The sequence below is a fragment of the Triticum aestivum genome, chromosome 6B (genome assembly GCF_018294505.1).
Source record: "Triticum aestivum cultivar Chinese Spring chromosome 6B, IWGSC CS RefSeq v2.1, whole genome shotgun sequence".
Classification (NCBI taxonomy): Eukaryota; Viridiplantae; Streptophyta; class Magnoliopsida; order Poales; family Poaceae; genus Triticum; species Triticum aestivum.
The window spans coordinates 284,063,642-284,068,413 of record NC_057810.1 but is presented as its reverse complement, the minus strand read 5'-3'; positions in this window follow the sequence as shown (position 1 = coordinate 284,068,413).

The following is a 4,772-nucleotide window of genomic DNA, read 5'->3' as shown; positions in this document are numbered from 1 at the left end:
GGAGGTGGATCCTCGGTAGTGTATTGAAGTGATGAATAGTGGACTCGTGTGCGCAAAACTATTTCAAACTGGGGTATCGTAGGATAGTCTAGCCAAGAGTCAAAGCTGGCTTGCTGCAATAACTCCACCAACCCTTCTTGATACTATGCATGTATGTAGGATCTGATGTAAGACTTGCTGAGTACCTTTGTACTCATGTTGCTATAATCTACATTTTTACAGAAGACGCTGCAACCCCTTCTGATGGGTTCTATGTAGACGTTGACATCAACGAGTAGGCTAAAAGACCCAGGTGGTGACCCTGAGCTTGTGAAGGACCACATAGTATAGCCAGGCTTTCCAAGCCTCTTTTATTTTACTAGCTGTCTGTACTCAGACAAGTTACTTCCGCTGTTGGCTTGTATGATTGTATGACTTGTATGTTGGGTCGTGAGACCCATATCTTTGTGTGTATGTTATGTATGGCTCACTGAGCCTTAAATAAAGTACTTGTGTCGTAGAGTCATGTTGTGATGCTTCGTTGTATTTGCACATATCGAGCATATTGTGTGTATGATTGAAATGCTTGGTATGTGTGGGATCTGACTATCTAGTTGTTTATCTTTAGTAGCCTCTCTTACCGGGAAATGTCTCCTAGTGTTACCGCTGAGCCATGGTAGCTTGCTACTGCTCTGGAACACTTAGGCTGGCCGGCATGTGTCCTTCTTCGTTCCTGTGTCTGTCCCTTCGGGGAAATGTCACGCTTTGAGTACCGGAGTCCTGTTAGCCCGCTACAGCCCGGTTTACCGGAGTCCTGCTAGCCCAGTGCTACAGCCCGGACCCACTTGCTGATGACCGACACGTTCGAAGCTGGGTCATGGATGCCTGTCCCTGTAAGTCTGTGCCGCTTTGGGTTTACGACTAGTCATGTCAGCCTGGGCTCTTTATCATATGGATGCTAGCGACACTATCATATACGTGAGCCAAAAGGCGCAAACGGTCCCGGGCAAAGGTAAGGCGACACCCGTGGGGATACCGTGCGTGAGGCCGCAAAGTGATATGAGGTGTTACCAGCTAGATCGATGTGACATCGAGTCGGGGTCCTGACAGCTCCTTGCTTGCGAGTACTTTGGATGAGTACTCACGGTTGCTTTTCTCCCTCTTTTCCCCCTTTCCCTTCTACCTGGTTGTCGCAACCAGATGCTGGAGCCCAGGAGCCAGACGCCACGGTCGACGACGACTCCTACTACACTGGAGGTGGCTACTACTACATGCAGGCCGCTGACGATGACCAGGAGTAGTTAGGAGGATCCCAGGCAGGAGGCTTGCGCCTATTTCGATCTGTATCTCAGTTTGTGCTAGCCATCTTATGTAAAACTTGTTAACTTATGTCTGTACTCAGATATTGTTGCTTCCGCTGACTCGTCTATGATCGAGCACTTGTATTCGAGCCCTCGAGGCCCCTGGCTTGTATTATGATGCTTGTATGACTTATTTTACTTTTAGAGTTGTGTTGTGATATCTTCTCGTGAGTCCCTGATCTTGATCGTACATGTTTGCGTGCATGATTAGTGTATGATTGAATCGGGGGTGTCACAAGTTGGTATCAGAGCCGACTGCCTGTAGGAATCCCCCTTCCACACTCCTTGGCCGAAGTTGAGTCTAGTCATTGAAAAAGTTTTTACTAACTTGGTTGTGCGGCTTACGGACCCACGTCGCCATTGGGTGGTATTAGGATCTTTTATTCCTCGTCTATACTCTGGGGTTCTGATCTCTCTTCTAATCGGGTTAAATGAGTTTTGCTAACTCTAACACTAGGTTCTCGTAACTACTTTCGCCCGGAGAGCCCCTCACTCCAGATGATTGCTTGCTGCACCGAAGGATTCCATAGATACACTCTGATGTTCTCTCGAGACTTTGTGCCTGTTGCTTTTGCAATTCCCTACCACCGAAATATCCCTATGGATAAATACATACACCTGTCGTTCTTACTTTTGTGCCTTGCAGTTCTTTACCACATGAATACCCCTGCAAATAATTGCTCGCACATATTGAGTATTCATCCTTCCCCAGTTGTTCATATGTTTCATATGATACTTTGAAATTCTATCCGATCATTCGAGAATCCTCTTTAAAACTATTGCTCTACATATACTTGTCCGCTTGCATTATGGATACTTCCATAGGACTAGCAACATTCATTAGTGTCCTTTGACACCGTCATTTTGATCCTATTGATTCAACATGAGTGCGAATGCACGCAATCATTGGTTGATTCTTTAAAAATTATCTTTCCGGCTGAGATGTCATTTTGAACATGATCTGCTTATCGACCAATCAAATTATCGTCGATTGTACCCCTAAGTCTATTCAGCTTACCCATCCTTAATCAGAGCGTTTGCTTCTGATCCCTTGAATCAGAAATCATGATTCTTTACATTGAGCTTTGAATTAGTCAGTTGTTTCTATAATCCAATACATTTGTATTGTTTCTTCCTCTGATTGTGTGCCGATGCTCACATCAGCTCCATTATGGACCGTCGGATCCTTTGTTGAATTATCATCCCACAATGTCCATTGTATACAAAACCTCGAGAAGTTCTTTCACTGATACATAATTCCATTGGTAAATCCTATTCTCTGATTTGGCCAAACCATGCTCTGCTTTTGTGCTGGTGATAATTACTCTTGAAATTTGTGGTATATGTTTCTAAGATGCCCCAATGGGTTGAAGCTATACCTTCCCAAAAACCGTATGAACCTCAAGGGTTTCATAAGTCATACCCTTCTGGTGTTTTACCAGATAATTTTCTATCATACAACTTCTTTGAAGACGAGAAGTGAATGAAAGGTCATGCATTAAAGAAGTGGGAGTCGACCTTGAACTTTGTGTTCATGCCCATGGACCCGGTGTGGAACTTATCATGGAAGCTTCTTACAAAATATTTAATCATTTGGGTAATTCTTTCGGTGTCATTAAATTGGGTCCCTTGCAGCTATGGTTCTGACCATATTGTTCTCCTTTGATCCCATTTCTCGGGCAAGTTTAAGCATTTGTCTTCTGTGGGTCAATACCCCAGTCCAACCTTGACTTTGATCTACCGTCGAGTATTACACTCTGGTATCTTGAGAATATCATGGAACTGCATAACTTCTTATGGGTTCGTCATCAATTGTTATTTCTCACCGCTTCCAATTTTCCTGTGTTTTGGGTTGTCGTCAACCGAGAACACCGATTTGTGAATCGAATCAATACTGAGATTCAGTACTCCCAGTACTTTGTTGTCGAGATGTTTAATACTCCATCTCGTCACTCCTAGCCTGATCGGCCATACAGTATCGTGCTAATTTTAACTATGCTACCTGGTCCTTAATTCCCGAAGCACCACTTTCGGCAATGAGCTAAGCTTACATCGATCTTCCTCGGCATATCATTTCGCCTTGGACAACAAGCTTGATTTCAAGTTTGTACTGTACTAGTGGTTTCAATAACCTTTCCCTCCATCATTCATTTGCCTTGATGTCATCGCCAATCGATTACATCTTCATGAAATCTCGCGACAAATGTGTCGTGAACATCATCAACATTCTGAGCTCTTCCAAGATATCTATCGAATTCTTGATGAGAAATACCACCGTTTGCTCTCGGTGATTTGTGTTATCATCGACCACTTTATTGCCTTTTGTTCAACACAAACTTGTTCGTGTTTTGTGTTATACCTTGAGCTCCTCGCTATCTAGCCCATGTTCTATTTTACCTTGAAGTATTACCATCTCTTTTTGTCAAGAATGTGGTGAGAATTTCACCACCTCTTAAGAATTCTTGATATAATAACACTTCTCGCCATCTCCGTTCATTCCTTGGTCCCCGTGTTGTTTTTAACCAGAATACCGACAATTGAGCTATGATGCGTGAATTCAAAACTTCTAGCAACCCTATTGCTTTGAAGTGAATGGGCGATAGTTTCATTCCAAGTCTTTCGATAATTGAATCACCATTCTAAACATTGATCATGCTACCTAAGCCCATATTATGGGTGCATCTTTCAACCAATGTTTAATTGTGTAGGTTTTCCTCGAGCATGCATCATTATACCATTTGATCTGGCAAATGTTATCTCCTTGTTCACATAATAGTGGAAATCCATCCTTTGGAAATCTCGATGATTTGTTGCTGAGTGCGTCAGCCACCTCATCATCCTCTCCTTGGTTTACTGATGAACTCTTGTTTTGGAACTCGCTTCCATAGTTCATTTCCCGAGAATCTTATGATGTCTTCTCGTCAATTTGTGTCGCACCTTTTTATCTCAGGATCCTGAGTCTGAGGTATCCTGACACCAATCAGATCTGAATCTCGGTCAGATATGATGGTCGGGACATATTTCCAAAAGTTTATAACATTGGTCTCTACATAACCCGGTAAGGTGGTGTCTTTGCTTAGCACCCCTAGCCAGAGGACCTTTTGTTATAGTTTCTTTTTTAGCAAGGTTAACCATTCTTCCATGAGGAAATTGAAAGACTTATTCTATATGTTGTTCCTGATGAATCCTTTTTGTATCCAAGTCCGACCTTTGCTTGAAGACCATGTCAATTCTATCTCGAAGCATGACTGTGGTACTCCGATTTTCAACAAGAACACTTATCCCAATGCTAATTGTTTCTTGCTCAATTATCCAAACACCGTTGTATGGGTAATGTCATGAAAATTTATCTTCCCCTACCTAGAGGGTTCTCTACATTATATCCTGTCACGGATATCATACTCTGTTTGTCCTTGGGAAGGGAATACCCCT